We start from the raw sequence: 17,028 nt of genomic DNA, 5'->3' as shown, positions 1-17,028 counted from the left end.
TACTTTGTTTACATGTGGCGGACCCTGCCACATTGTAACTTCAGTGTTCTGGGGACCTTGTTTCCCTCTGAGAACAGCTTGTTTATTCACTTGTGTTTGTATTATCGTAAACAGTAAAATTCTGAGTTGGAATTCTACTTTGACAAAACTACATAATGCCCCTTTAAGAGGTAAAAGTAAAACATGTATTTACATTTATATACAGTTTACATACATATGAGATTATTGGATCCAATGTTCAGCATTTTTCAGATGATGAATTGATTCGATACATGTTGTGGAGTAAAAAGTACAATATTTGCCACCAAGTATCAGAGAATGGAAATACTCCTCAGAACTGTGTTAGATCACAGTACTCAGGTTTTCATATTAATCAACAGGCCCATTTATTTTGGGGTTTGCATCTGTGGCACAACGGGGAACAAGACCTTTGCACCCTGGGCTGGAAAAACATAGTCATTATCAACATCTCTCTACATTTTGAACCTGTTTAATCTACATTTTTATTGCAGATTGCAGATTTGAGCAGATTTCACTCCCGAACTCTGTCATTTTTTAAAAATCGCTCACTTGAATGATGTCTTTAAATCGTGGTCAGTGACGTGAGTGCTTTTCACATGCAGCCTCTATTGACAGGACCTCAGCTGTTTGCACGGTTGGCGGCTCAATACCTCCTGTATCTGTGTCAAAGTGTCCTTGAGCAAAAGAGACTGAACCCTTGCTGAGATGAACGAGGAGGAAAGAGAGGCTGACTCTGGAGCGATTCAGACAAAAACAGCATATGAACGCAGCTATTTGACTTTTTAGATCCATCTATGTGTTGATGCGTCGTTTAAAGAAAGGTATCTAAAATGTCAGGGAAATTGATTGAAAAGACATTTACCAAAAAGACACACCATGTCGATGCAGTTTGAACCACACTAACAATAATATGATGGACACACACGGCTTAGAGGGGGCCGACAAAAACACCTCAGTGGAACAACCTTGATCCGTCTTATCTGTCGGTTACTTTTTTTTTTTTTTTTTTTTTTTACAACAGGTGCATTCTTCCAGAAATCGTCCTCCACACCCCCCTCAGCTTTATCGTTGACAGTAACAGTAAGCTCACTGACACATCCCGCTTACAGCACGTGGGCATCGTAAACCAAGTGTGATTTACAGCCCGGCGTGTCGTAAAGCAAACACCACATTCCTTTGATCGGCTCGTCTACGGCTCGCCGGCGCGCTCGTGGGACGTGTTCCAGACCGAACGCAAACACAAGAACATCATCGCCCGGGGAGGGAACGTCCTGTCATCGGTGCGGAGGACAGGGCGGGGAGCAAAGGGTGACACGGCGGAAAGCACACATCAGCGGATCAATCAAAAGCATCAGTGAGAACACTCCACCGCGGGTTTACATGTCCATTCGACCGAGCAGCGCGCAGCCTCCGTGGGCTGATTCGGTGAGAGGAGGAGGAGGGGGCTACATGGGCAAAGTAGGGTCAGTGGATGAAAGTGCGGAAAAGTCAGGTTCTTTGGACGAGACTCAGATGTCGTCCACAGTGTGACCTTGGCAGAGGTTGTGGCCTGATTTACATGCCTCACTGGATTCACGGCCTACATTGATATCATAGCTCAAAAGAGAAATACCACGGCCTTACACCTCTGTAGTGTTCACGGTGTTCAGGGTCGCAAACACCTGAGAGTGCCAGAAACTTGTGCAAGAAGAGCTATTGCTGCAAACTGACGAAGCTTACATAACACCTCCCAACCCCACCCTTTTTTTTGAAATATTAGCACAGGGATTGTAAAATGTATATTTGTTAATAAAGGGTGCAGTGTATTCACAAACAAACGGCAAAAAAAAAACAACACATCCAGCGAGAGTCGCCCCGTCATCGTTACGCAATCCAATGACTGACCTTTTGACTCGGTTTGCTAATGTCGGATTACGGCAGGTAAATAGAGACACAAGACCACCGAAGGCTTTGCAAAGTTTAACACCAGCCATAACATGGCGGGGGGGGGGGGGGGGGGGGGAGCCCACGCCACAACATGCAGTCGTTGGACCTTGAGTTGTTGTTTGGCAGTGACACAGAGGAGGACAGTCGTCAGCCTCGGTGCTTGTTATGACTTTCTGCCACCTCTGTGTTTGGGTTCTGTCTTCTTCATATCTCGTGTTCTTTTCCAGGGCAGCTGTTAACCTTTTCTGATAACACGGGGCGAGTTGTTGACCTATTGACCTCTACTCTCCTCCCCTCGTTTATAGCTGACACGCCTTTGGCTCAGCCAATGATTGGAGGCCATCTGACTGCAGCCCGACGGCCTACTGCGACCTGTTTACCTGGTCAACCCAGAGAAATGGCAATAAAAATGTTCCTGGAAGTTCTCATAACGCTGGTAGCAGCAGAGGTCACATGGGCTGTCTGGTGTGTGGTGCTGAATTTTGTGTTTGCCTTATGAGTTGGTTTTACATTCATTCACATTCATTGAGACCCTCTTTAAGTAAAATGTTGAGGGTTTCTGACTGAAACATCATGACATAGTTTTTCTTCATCAATTTTTTTCTCCTTTGTTTTATCATGCTGTAAAAGTTCGTCATGTAAAAGATCTCGATGGTTAAAAACCCCCAAAGTCCGGAACAACGGGAAGCTCTTCTTTCCCACAGAGAACGCTGCTCCTGAAACGCCTCGACAGTAGTCCCGCCTTCAATTTTGTGACTTTGTGACATCACACTGCAACACAACGTCACACGTTCGCATAATCAATGCTTCAATTGTGGTAGAAAAGAAGCTAACTGGAAGCTGAAAACTCGACAGTGAGCGGTGCTGGCTCAGTCACGCATCTTGATTTGCATTTCCCACCAATCATCTGCGTTTGACGCAGTTGGTTAAGGTTGCAGAGCGGACGCAAGCTGAGGTTTTTTTTTCTCACAAAGACAAAGGCAAAGACCTGACCCGAAATCATGGGCTTCGGACACAAGACGAGCAAATCCTCTGTAAGCTGCTGTGACTTCATGAGATCGCTTTCAAGATGGTCTCACATGTCCGCTGAAGGGTCAGTCATAGTTGGATTGATTGGTTCTTCCTCCTGCTGTCAAAATGGGAATTGATTTCCTTCAGCGGATAATCTGACTTTGTCAGTTGCAGAAGCCACATGAGTAAAGGATCAATACCCAGTGGTTAAAATGGCCATATTCTACACACAAGCCAAAGGTCTTTCATGCACACAACAATGTGGACTCTTTTACTTCATAATCACAAAGCTTGCCAAGATCTGCTGACTATTACCAGCGGTGTCAGTGTGTGTCGCTGTGGCAAAAAAACCTTTGAGATGGCGTGTTTTATCTGTTGGTTGTGGACAGATTTTGTCAGCGCAACAAAGTCACAACTGTGCAAAATGCAGAGACCAAACTTTACAGGTGTGTTGGCTGACATCAGAATGAAGGGGGCAGGGGGGTACCGCCACTTTACGCCTCTGGCCCTCATTCATGGTCCTGGAAACACCTTTAGAGTGCAAGTCCCGAAGAAGAGTGCCAAGTTTTGAAGGCACTTTTGATCTGTGTCCAGGTGCCTTTATTCATCAGTAGAAGTATTTTTTCAGCTAATCCAGATGTTAGCAAATGAGATTTTGGATTCTTGAAGGAAATCAGCTCTGTTGCTTCCATTTCATGGTACAATAACTTAGTTTGGCGAGATAATCCTAACAGATGAAGACCACTTTATTGATGCTTGATGTGTAAATGCCATCACATGAGTAGATGAGTTTTCGGACACTATCGTAGCACAGAAGCCAACTTGATTCTTGCGCAAAATACTGTCTGAAACTTCAAAGGTGGTTAGTTGCGATCAAAGTACCCATAAATACTGATGTAGTAATGCGCACATTTTAAGATCTTCTGAAGAAATCCCAGTTCAAACGCAGCAGATCGCACATTCGCTGCAGCGTATATTGCCAGTTTCTCCCTTTCTTCTGTTTTGCTGACTGTATTTTGTACTGCTCCCTCTGGCCCGCTGCGGCAGAAGCCCTATAAAGATAACCTCTATTGTATTTCCGATAACACAACGTTAAGTATAATGACAGCTGAACTATTCCGGCTGCTTGTTCTCATGGTGACTCAAGAAGTGGCGTAAACCTGCCGACTTAACCCAAAAAAACAACTCCGGTACTCTATGTTCGTCATCTCCCCGCTCACCTTGTGTCCTTGTTCATGTTTTCGAAGTGCTTATGAAATAACCTACATAAAGCAGCAGCGTACAGCACATCTGAGGTCGTGCAAATAGTTTGTGGTTTTTTTTTTTACGTCCCCCCCAACTAAGACCTAAATCTGCCTTTCTGGCCTTGACACTTTTCTAGACCTGTATTTGAATTGTCCGCTCGTCTGTTGATCTCATGGGGACGGCTTGTTTGCAGGAGGTTTGAGCGCAGCGCTGCCCGATGCCCCACTTTCAAAATCACGAACAACCCTCTGGAAATGACATCCACAGCAGTTACAAAGGCATAACTCTGTTCCACAGTGCCAACAAAAGGCAATTTATCTGAATTCCTTGCCGATGTTCATCTGCTGTCAATACGACACAAAAAGAACATGCCGTGTCATCTGAAGCTTCGCTGCAGAGGGCGGTTTGACGTCGATCTATAATGTGAGATTCTGTCATCAGTCACATGAGCTTGTTCGTGATCTGATCCGTGAGGCCTACAATGACGCCGACAACTGTAACAGCTAGGGAGAATGGACAGCACATGCTCTGCCTCTTGTTCAGATTTAAAGTGAGCAAAGTAGATGTAAATTGATTGATGTTGAGCTGCGGTAAGCAAAGCCTCACAAGACACTCAAGTGACTGCTGGAATGTTGCGTCTCAGCAGACAGAGCGATCGTTCGTCATATTCCCTCTATTGACCTGTGGTGTCACTTGAGGATGCTGCATCTGTGCTGAGCAAGCACCCTTAGTTGTAAAGTGCCACATGGAACAAGACTTTAAAACATCCATACACCAGCATAATTAGCAGCATAACTTTTTGACTTATGGCAACCTGTTTTCAAACACTTAACCTTACCAACACATGCTGTTCAGCACAGATTATGTGGTAATGTGAGGGGATTAAAGAGCCAGTTCTTAGCCTCCCCAGCCTGCTCACAGACCCATCGGGCCCCTGAAGAATGTTTGACATTTAAATCTAGATGATTATGACTACTTGCAGCTGACGCTGATATGAACTTAAACTCACCCACAGTTGTTTATCCTTCTACTTTTGTTTTCTTTCTCACATGCTACGCATTATTACTGCAAATTGTTGTACCATGTTGTTCTCATTTATTGTTCTGGCCCTTGAGGCTAATGTGTGCTAGCACACTGCAGTTGACACCTCCACTTCAACTTCTTTTCGCTGCAACACATTACATGGCAAGTTGTTGCTCCGCGCTAATCCCCGTTTGGTTTATGTCTGCTTCCCCATGAGCTCACGTGAGAGAAATCCTGTGTGAGTCCAGCTTCAGTGGTTACCTTGTTTTATTCATTTGTTAATGTATTAATATTTAGCATGTTGCTTACAGGATTACACCAAATTCAACAATGGATAAACAGAGATTGAGATTTACTGGCCTTGGTTATAAACCTCAACCTCAACACAAAAAGCAAGCAAACCATCTCTGTTTTAATATTTTTAATTGTTAGATCAACTGATTATCAAACCTGTTGCTGTTAAATTTTAACTCAGTTGATCTACATGCTTGGACATGTTTGCATTTTTTTTCACTTGTTTTCATATGACCCCAACAAAATTTCACACTTTTCACACATAATGATTTAATGTTAAATATTAGAAGTTTTTGATAATAAACTTTTTGTTTTGTTTTTATTTAACCAAATTAAGTGTTTTTCAGTACAATTTATCACATAGTTGCCTGCTATCTTACCTTTTTTATGGTTAAAATAGAGAAGATTTGTTTTTTTAAGCATATTTTATTTCTGTAAACATTTCCTATATACATGAATGACTCAAAGACATGAATGTCAGACTTTGCTTTGCAGCCTTGACACCTCGTCTGATCAATAAAACAGAAATATGATGTTACATAAAACTACTTGGAAACGGCTTATGGTCATTGTCTCCTGCAGTAAAACATATGTTGCGTAAATCTAGAGCAATCACTGTGAATCATTGTTGTTGTACATTTATGGTGAGTGCCAAATACTGTTGTTGTGTGTCCCTGTTAGGACACATTCCTGCGCACTGTTACATGAACAGCAATATGCAAAAGGTAAGCATAAGCAGCCCTTCTGCACAGACTCATAACTGGTCTCCAGGATTATAAGAAGAGATAAAAACTTTCCACTGCAAAAAATGTCCTCACAATGTTTAGTTTTTGTCATTTGTATTTTCATATCTAGTAATGGAAAGGTTCACTGTGTTACTCCGTATGTTTCTCTGTTGTAAATATGTGTTTTATTTTTTGTTGTTATTGTTGAAGCAAGAACTATAGGACTATATTATTAAAATGAAAATAAAATCTGCTTTGGAGTGAGTTAAAGCAGCTTGTCAATACTCTTCAAAAAAAACAAAAAAACCCAATCCTGTGACAATCGAGAAAAAAATAATCAATAAAGGGAAATGATACAAAAAACAAAAAAATACATCAAATAGATAGGATCAACATGAAACGAAATTGTGTTCAAAAAAGTGCCCATTTTTATCAGGACATTTCCAAAATGACACGAGTTTATGTAACCTGCAGACGGCTTATCTTACAGATAACACTGTGAAAACAACCATGTGACCGACAACTGGATAAAAGTCAAAGGTTGGGCTTTTACAGTGACACTGCCATGCAGGGTCAGATGATGCTCAGTAAAATCTAGAGTGTTGAATCGTCAAATTGCTTATGAGAAGCTTAAATCCATTAATACATACAAGGATATTTGCTCACATTCATTTGAAAGATCATACACATCAACGTGGGTGTAACGCACATTGTTTTTTCTCTGCTCTGAGTGCCTGGTGGAGTTTTTAACGACTCTCTGACTCAGCAGTAAGTAATCTTTAGGTCACTGGTTCCGATCCTTGCAGACTCCCTAAAAGTGTGAATCTATTGCAACCTGTCAAATGTAACACCAAACAAATAGGTGGCAGCAGCAACATCACTAGTGTAAAACCAACTGCTTCTCACTATACTCTTTGCTTTAGCCATCTTAGGCTGTAACTACTTGCTGTGGTTATTTAGTTAGCCCTGATAGCAGTGCAGTTGTAGGCCTTATCATCTGAGCAGCAAACACAACCTCTGAGACTAACAGATGCCAGTGTGATGACGGGATGGAGGCGATTTACAATAGCTCCCATCAAGAGTACAACTCCAAGGACGAGACAGATGGCGATGTGTGAATCGGAATAGGAGAGAGAGGTCATGTCTTACTTTCTGAATTGCAGATTTATTTCAACCAAACAATGAAAAAGACAAACAAAGACTTATATTGGTGAGTTTTATTTTTTAACGCCCGGTTGGAGAGAAGTGTGTTTGGCAGTTAAGCTCTAAAGGTGAGGATGGTGGAACAACGTAATCCTTGCTTCATGGATGTATTGCAACACCAGAATACAAAGAAAGTTCTTTCTGCATTCAGTGAGACTTCTTGATTAATCCTAAGCACTGTGACTTAAATAAACATTAGAATTTTATGAATTTTCCAACACGGTTGAGCTCGAATCCAACCCGGTGACAGGTATTAAGGATAATTATAATGACTTTACCGAAATAGTCAACCATCTCGATGTATAAAGGGGACTGATATCAAATCAAGACTGTTACATAACCTGTGAAAAGGTTCTGATCTGTGTGTATGTGAAAGAGCTAAGGATGTAACACATTCCACATGAGTGCATGCAGCTGTAAAGGTTTACATCAGTGGAACATCGTGACCACATGTGAAAACACTATCATGTGGTCTCATTTTCAAGGACTCTTGAGAACGCTGCTCACTGACCTTATTCACACGGTGGAGGGTTGGTGGGAAAATACACCTGGCAGATTATTACCTGGAACTTTATTCAGCAAAAGTCAGTGGAACTGATTGAATTTAGCAAGGAAATTAGTCACTGCACCATTCGTCCCCAGCCTAAACTCTGATAGATACCAAATAAAGTCTATTATTTCAAAGTGTTTGAATCTACTGGACTCTTGAGATGCACCACGATTTAGTAAAGAAACCGGGCCTGTGTGTAGTGTTCCAGGATTCCCATGAGGTCAAAACACATACAAGTGTCAACAGTAGGGTGAAAGGTGATGATAATTGAAGGGGCCCACATGTGGAGCAGGTCCACAACGTTCCAAAATAAGCCCTATCATTTCTTGAAAATTGCACAAAGATAGACCACAGAGCACCAAATGACTGATGACACACTTTTAATGTGGGTGTGTAGCGACATATTTGGTCATTTGTGGATTCGGTGTTATGTAACAGTTGACCTTTTTGTCTTCTCAGGTCCCTGTGCCAGGGCTCTGGTCCAGCTGTGTCACTTCTAGAAATTATGAAACAGTGTTGGTGTGAGAGGGAGCCAGATATGGGAACAGATATTATAGACATCATTTTAGAAAGTGTGACCCAGTTAGTAAATACCTGTCTTACTAGATAGTCACGTGATAAAGTGTCCTCTGGAGTGTGTTTCCAGTGGTCAAAACATGATACTCTTGGATGCCCTTCCAGTGGCTGAATTATGATGAAGTGCTATATAGGGTGCCCTATCAGTGGGCTATACATGTTAAAGTGCCCTCTAGGGTGTGTTTCCAGTGTACAAAACATAATAAGGTGTCCTCTACGGTGCCCTTCCAGTAGCTGAATTATGATAAAGTGCCCTCTAGGGTGCCCTATCAGTGGTTGAATTATAATAATGTGCCCTCTAAGGTGCCCTATCAGTGGGCAATATATGTTACAGTGCCTTCTAGAGTGTGTTTCCAGTGGACAAAGCGTGGTTAAGTGCCCTCTGGGCGCCCTTCTAGTGGAGAAAAAGTGGTGAATTGCCTTCGGGTACCATTCGAGTTCACTTTAAATGTATCAAGAGGTGCTTTCGCCCTTGTGCCCCACATTTTTTCTTAGATGATTCACCATAATTTTCCAGGGATGACAGGACACCATCGATCTCAAGCCCTGAATATGATAGTCGGATCGCTTTAGTTTAGGGAATTTCCGGGAGTGATTTTCTGCTCTAAAAGAAGGACAAGTTCAATCAGCAGGGACATCTGCAACTATTTCTGAAGATCTGCGACTGCATGCGCTTCATTTGGCAGACCAGCTAAAATATAAACAAACACTTATGTGCCCGCGGGACATCTAATGCAGTTAGAGCAACTTTGAAAGGAGGAGTGATTTGCTTAATGCAGCACTTACTGCTGTGAATTATCTGCCACAGGTTTTAAAACACTGACGTTTTCAACTTGGTTTATCTGTAACGCACAGTCTGCCTAACAGCCACCGTTCGATGCTAACGTGGCATCTTGTCACATCGGGCCTGAGCTGCAGTGAGAACAGTTTTCTGAACAGTTACACAACTGATAAGAAGCAAGACAAATGATGACCAGAGTGGAAGAGGAGAGGGATGTAAGTGAAACGAGACGTAGATATGATCTGCTCGAGATGACCATGATGAAAATATCAATTTGAGGCCTTAGAGTTTTTGCTGACACGGGAAAGATCAGACCAGGTCGTCGTCGTTGTGTGAGCTGGACTCGTGAAGGCAAAAATTAGATGAGCTATTTGCAGACTGCCATGCTGCAGCGCATTAAATAAAACGAATGGAGAAGGAGAGATTGTATGTGCACTTGTACGTGTCCATGCTTAAGACTGAGATAACTTTATCCTCCCACAGACTCTTTAGCACACGGTTTAATAGGATTAACCAGTTTGTTCTCTTGAACGCTTGAAAATTCATCCATCTTATCCATCTTTTTTTTCCCCACACTTGAACATAAACCTCTGTGAGCCAAGTATCTCTAATTTAAAATGTTCATCTTGGTGACTTACCGTGAGTCCTCATCACATCCATCCATCACATCCACATCACATCCCTATGGGGATATTGGGGATTTTGGATAACTGCCGAAAAATAATCAGGTTTACGATACTTACACGTTATGTTAAGCAAGATAAACTCACTACTCACCACTTTTGTGATTTTGGAGGTGTGAATACAATCACTAAAAATAAAAAGCTAATGATGGGCTGTAAATGAACCACATTGCGGTTGCATGACTTAAAGTGAAACTCTCACCAAAAAGCAACCGAGGCTTTATTTGTTAATGTATGAGTCAAACATTCCTGTAAAAGCATAAAGAGGCACTTTTAAGATTTACCGTGGTTTCGTTTTTGGGGCACGCTCATTTTCAGTGGAGTGCAGGGGCACTTTTATGCTAGCATCAAAAGCTATTTTTAAAACAGTAAGAAGGCTCGACACAACATGAAACTTTGCTGGTAGTATCACCAGGGTCTCTACACATGAACACGAGCATTGAGAACATTGTTTGTGTACACAGAGTTTACTAAAAAGAAAGTTTTTGGACAACTCACGTTAGCAGTAGCATCTCCAGCGCACCGTGCGACCTAACAGGTAGGAGGAAAGTGCCTCTTTCGTCATAATTATGCTTTTACATGAAGATCTGACTCATATTCAATCACAAATAAAGCCTGGGTTGCTTTTTGGCGAGAGTTTCACACAATGTGACTTGGCCGCGAGAGAAGAGGTGGTGGCTGGGTGGGTTGGATTGAGAAGCTGCATTCGGTGCAACTTTCTGATATGTGTCTTTGCATGCTTGTGCACATATGTTCTTTTGTATCATCATTCTTGTGGATATTACACATTTTCTCCATATATTCTTGCCGTTATTCAAAGCTATTTGGTGTCCTGGCGGTTTCTCCACAAAGGCTCCGGAAGACAAACTTTGTGTAGTTGAAACGGTTCAGCCAGTCGACGTTTAAACGAATCCATCTTGGAATGAAAAAGATAAAAGCGAGCATAAATAAAGCCCAACATAACGCTCCGAAAGGTCTCCCTGATATTCGGTTAGCTACAGATTTGGTAATTGTGAAGGCTACAACAGCGATTTTCATCACTTCAGAGAGTCCTTGTACGATACAGTATTCAAGCAGACAGGTAATCGAGTCACATGAGTGGAAATTAGGTCTCCAGTCATAAGATGAAGGCTACGGGTTATCTTTCCCTTATTCAGCAAATTGCCGAAACTGCTTATAATTCAATTGGAAGAATAAAAAACACATGATCCAGCCTTAAGAGGTAGCAGCTTATTGTGATTAAAAGGGCACATTTTCTTCCAGAAGATAAGGATGACTCGGAACCGAAGCTGAGTCACCAAAAACTCCTTCCATTGTCAGATGTCTCTCCAACCCTCGATGAAAAGGGCTTGTGAGAGATCACGACGTGCAGAGGAATCCCAGGTGTAGTTCAATCACAGTTCACTAACAAGACTGGAGGATTGGAAAGCGTGGTCGGGGTCACTGGGTGAGGGAACGGGGCGAGGTTGGTGGATGGAGAGGTTTGAGTGGGTTAGCTGGAGGTTGAGACCCAGAATAGGGGGTACGTCTCGATGAGTGCACGTCTTGGTCGGCGTTGCTGCATCATCGCCCCCTGTGGTTCCAGTTCTGGAGGATCATCTTGTCAGGGGATGTCAATGTCAAAGGCTGGGCTGCTGCTGAACCTGTGAGAGGATGGTGGAGAAGGAGAGGGCCGGGGGGATTATAAGACCTTGAGACGAATGGGAGAGAACTGGTTAGGCTTGTCTTTATAGATCTCACAGGGCCTGGGTGGCGCGTTCAAGCTCCTGAACTCCATCAAGAAATGCAGGCCCAGATTTTTTTTTAAAGAACTTACTCCAAATGTATCATTTAAAGCTTGTACTTCATTTCCTCTACAATAATGATTTCTTCCTCTACCAGTCGTCTTGTTTCACTCACCAGAGCACACCTGAGTCATCTGGATGTATGAAAACGTGAAGTCGACCGGGACTATCAGCGCTCTGCTGAGGAGCGACGATGACCTCTTGAGGCTGCTTTCGTGGATTACACCAAGAGCTCAAGTCATTTTTGTGGAATTAGATAGACGACTAAACTCTCTTAAGGAGTTTCGACTTTTGTGGCACGAGGTCAAAACATAAATCAAATGTAAATCAATGTCGTGGCTTTAACTTTACTAGTGTTTCTTTTTTAGTCCCTGAATAATCATTTTCCTGTGCTGTTCATTTGCACGCTCAAAAATACAATTCATGTTCATTCAGACAGGATTTTCATATAATTTAAAGTTTAGGCCTTTATTTTGGGATCAGCCTCTGATTTTTGGGCCACAGAGCGCACACTGTACACACTACGACGCTTCTGGTTAACGTATTCATTCCTGAATGTCAGAATTAAGTCAAACACGCATCAATCGAGCTGATAAAGGTGTAAAACGCTTTGTTCCTATTGTATTGCAAACACTGCTGATGCACTTGTGTCCTGCACATTCTCCTGGTGATCAGCTCTGATCAGTGTGTGTGTGAGACAGACGACCACCAGATGGAGCGAGAGATCAGTGTCGAGCCATGTATCAATCGTGCTTTTATTTGGGTTTTTAATGACAAATCTTACTGTAGTGAGAACACAGTCTGTTGCAAAGACTGTCTCTCGTCTACTTTGCAAGATTTCATCCTTAAGATTCTTTTGACCCAACGGGTTGCTGGCCCAGCTGCTTCTGCACCGTCTCCCCTAACGCTCTCAGCTAAAATTGGATGTCTTTTTTTGTCAGTTTCCTGTTTACCTGCAAGTCTGTGTGTGTGTGTGTGTGTGTGTGTGTGTGTGTGTGTGTGTGTGTGTGTGTGTGTGTAAGCATGGGTGCATGTGTGGAACGTGTGGTTTTTGGGGTTTTCATACATTTTCGCTCACAGAAGTTCTCTCACACCCTACACATTAAACAACTGTGGGAGCACCTGGTGTGTGTGTGTGCGTGTGTGTGTGTGTGTGTGTGTGTGTGTGTTTGTGGCAGGGGAGCGAAAGTGAGAGTATAAAAGGAGAAACCAAGGGGGTGGCGACTTGTGAGACATGTGATGGAAACAAAAACCTCGTCCTGGGCCGAAGAGACGGGTCAACAAAGAGAGGGGTGGGAAAAAAAAGGGAAGACGGAGGGGAAATAAAGGAGGGAGGCTTCCGACCGGGTCCATGTTACGCCACCATGCCTCCTCCTTCATTGTCCCCCCCGGGCCGGGTTCACAAACTCCTCGCTCCTCCATCTTCGTCTTTATAGCCTCCTGTTTCTGTCTGCGTCCTCCCCTCCTTCCTCTTTTCCCTGTGTCCCCTAACGGTAAATGAATGCTCTCCCTCTCTTGTCCCTTCCCCTCTCCGTCTCTCTCTCTCTCTCTCTCCTTCCTTTTTCTCCCCTCCTCTCTGGACTCCCTCTCGGTGGCCGCCGACCTCCGTGACACAGTTTTCCTAAAACTCTCGCCGGTCTGAAAACAGTGAAGCAATGTCTCGGTTTCTGTTCGTTGAGTGAGGTCACATTCTTTCAGGCGTCCATGTGGCAGGTGAAATATGAAATATTCACCGTTTTATTTCTTGTTACCAGATCAGTGACGCGGTTGAAAGTGGTTTGGCGCTCACTGTAATGATGCCAGATCACAGCTGCCAGTCGACACAAGAGAGGTCACGTCCTTTGTTTTGGCGGTAATGTGAAGGCTTTTGGTTTTCCTGTGCTCAAAAAGTCTCTTTGTTGTCGGGAGGTGAGGCTCGGTGAATTTGAATATTTAGAAATATACGAAGGCCTCTCTTCCCAATTTCCAAACCTCTCCGTGTCCTCTGTCTTCCCAAATAGTCTGCAAGACGGAATCGTTCTGTGAGGGCAGTGGACGCTTAACAAAACAAAACAGAATCCTTTTTCTTTGGTGCAGCTGAATGAAAATAGTGACACATACCATGTGTGATTAATAAAGTAAGACAAAAATATGTAACATACTGTAATGCAACATTTACTTTAAGAATGTCTGTTCAGTATGTCTAGTGGTGCCTTTGGCTTAATGTTACGCTAGCACGCTCAAAATGACAGCGCTAACTTAGCATGTCAGGCTAAATGCAGTGTTCCTTGCTCTACTCGCTTTTTTGCTAATTAGCGTGGAGGCTAATAGGGTTTTCATCAGTTTGGCAGACATTTAGTCAGAAGCCAAAAAAACACACACACACACTAAAAACGACAGCGCTAACATGCTGCTCTTTAGTACGACAAACTAAGTACTATTCTAATTTTGCCTGATAACATGCTAACGTTTGCTCAGTAGCCGTAAGTGTGGCTGAGGCTGAGGAGAATATCAGTGGTCATAAACAAAAGAACTGGACAAAGTGAAATTCGTCAAACCTTGTATCTGACAGGATGCTGGTGATCGTCCCAAAACCTAAAACGTGTGCAGTGATGTTATGGATCTCTGTAAGTGTAGCCAGCATTCCAGTTGTATACCAAGAAATATAAAGAGACAAGGAAACGTCGACATGTGATTCAAGCAGAGGTTAAAAACCACATTTTGGTGAACTTGCAAAGCTGCTAACGTTGGTGCTGTGGGAAAGCATACAGCCCCTCTCACGCTGCCTGACTCCACCTGCTGGGTTCACAATCAACCAATAAGATGAAATCTGCCTTCAAAGTGGCTCTGGGCTCTGTTTTCAGACATGAAGAGGGGAGAGCGAGCAGGACAACAGACAAAACAGACGGTCGCGACTTCTGATCGAGAGGCGGCAGAGACTCAGGTCAGTCGTGTGCTTGGAAACATCACTTCTTAAGAAAGATGCAACAGTTTAAACACAGTTTGGGGTTATTTGAGGTTAGAATGGACAAAATAAACATAGTAAACTCTGACAATTTGCTTCAGCGCTTCAGGTGACACCCCCCCCCCCCCCCCCCCCCCCCCCCCCCACCGAGGAAGCCGAGGATGACCCCGAACTAAAAAGGAGCCGGACCCCCGTGAAATCGTCACCCAGAAGGTAAACACACACATATAATCTGGGCCCCCATGGACGCGGGGCCCCATTTCTCCGGATAAGGGGAGCCCCAAACTCGGCAGGAGCGGGAGAGGGTGTTGACGAGGAACAACACCCGCTGGCAGGCTGGAGGGGCCCCCGCAGATTGATGTGCGTGTGAAACCCGCCGGGCCAGATATTGCGCAGCGCCGGGTTTATTGTGCGCCGCCGTCCCAGCTGCAGATTCATGCGTCTGCGCTCCGCCTGGAGACTCTCATCTGGGCGTGCGGTAAATTTAACTCCAGTCAAAACAGGGTTAAAAGGCAACCTGTGAATGGTCGGCTGACACGTTGGCCTTTCCACTTTCTTTGGGATAAGAAGCTCCTATAGAGACACAGAATAACTCTATAGGGAGATTCGACCACATTATATAGATGGTACCTTTACATGTTATACAGACAACACTGTCGAGGATGACAATTTATATAGCTGACATCATATATCACCGATGAAGCATTACTGTAACAAACTCGGCTTCTTTCTCACTTCTTTCCTCACCCGTTAAATAACATTCAACACACCTCCCAAGTCTCGATTAACTTTGATAAAAAGCTTTAATGTGTTTTGTATGAAGCAACCGGCTCGTCAGGATAAATGTCGGCAATGTGTGTTTCTGCAAACTATGCAAACTTTGTTACTTTATGTAGTTTCAGAGAAGAAATTCAGGCACAGAATTTTAATATTTAGAGTTTTTAAGAGTGAATAAACCGGCTGTTCTCCGAGGAAAATAAGGGCCGCAGAACGCTGTTCGAAGCTGGAGAGGTGGCAGGGTCCGCCACATGTAAACGAAGCGAAACAGTGTGAAAACTGCGTTCATTCAGTCGTGAAAACAAAGAGATGTAGTTTGTGTAGTTTGTTTAGCCATAATAAAACCAATCAGTCAGTGAACTTGTGATTACAAAAACTACGTAGTGCACCTTTAAATTACACACTTTGCCAGGAACTAGAATTTTGCGTGTGACTGAAATACACAAAGTCAGTGTTTTAGGGAAGTTGTTTGTTGGGGTGTGATTAAAGCTGTAAAGCTAGAGGTGACGCAGCGTCGTCAAACGGCGCTCACTGGCATTGAAACAGTGAAACCAAGGCTCGCTCCTCCTGCAGTGGCACAGGGTTCAAGTCCCGCCACATCCCACCACAAAGAGCCCCCCATTCTTTCCTGTCACCTCTGAGGCTGTTTGAATGATACACATACAATGATTGTCTGTGAGTACTCCAGTAGTTAATAGTCATTTAAAAAAAAAAAAAAAATGAGACAAAAGACTCACTGAACAAAGTCAAAGACAGGTTTGACTGCTCAGTTTCAGATCTCCATAGACATCGCGATAATCGTTTGGCCACGATCATCGTGTACTTAAATTATGATATTTGGAGGATGAATGCACTTGCGAAAAGGTACAAATCTCCCGTGAGATGCATTTTGAGCGGATGAGAGTGCGGCGCAAAACGGAAATCCCCGGGTAAAGTTCAAGACAAGAATAACACCTGATGACTTTGTTTTTGCAACACCAGAGGTGAAAGCCAGAGCGCCTCCCACCGCAGGGCCCGAGTTTTCACTATACCGCTTGTTAACTTCGGCGAATTAATTCATCCCGTGTCCGTCCATTCACAGCGGGACCATGTGTCCTCGTCCCCCCCCCCTGCAGGCGGACGTGGCACGGCCTCACAGAGATGCACCGACATTATCCATTCCCCGCGCGCAAAGAAAAAAAAAAAAAAACCGCGAAGGGGCCAAGTGCACAAGAAAAGGGGCCCTGTGTTTTCTCCCCGTCTTTGATTTGTAAATACCTCCGCTGCAGTGCGACAACTTCCAGGCTTGTATCTTCTAACCATCAAACATTTACATGCGAAAGTTGACAAAGGCCGAAACAGCGGAGGAGGCCTCGCAACAAAGGGGCCCATTTATAGTGTACAGTCGGGGAGAGACGCGCAGAGGGGAGGGTGGGAGGAGAGCTGCATTAATGAATTAAAAATGTCGCGAAACAGCGGCAGTCTGAATACTTTGGGGTTTATATG

Source organism: Acanthopagrus latus, chromosome 10 (assembly GCF_904848185.1).
Source record: "Acanthopagrus latus isolate v.2019 chromosome 10, fAcaLat1.1, whole genome shotgun sequence".
Taxonomy (NCBI): domain Eukaryota; kingdom Metazoa; phylum Chordata; class Actinopteri; order Spariformes; family Sparidae; genus Acanthopagrus; species Acanthopagrus latus.
The sequence above is the reverse complement of the archived record's forward strand: the minus strand, read 5'-3'. Positions refer to the sequence as shown.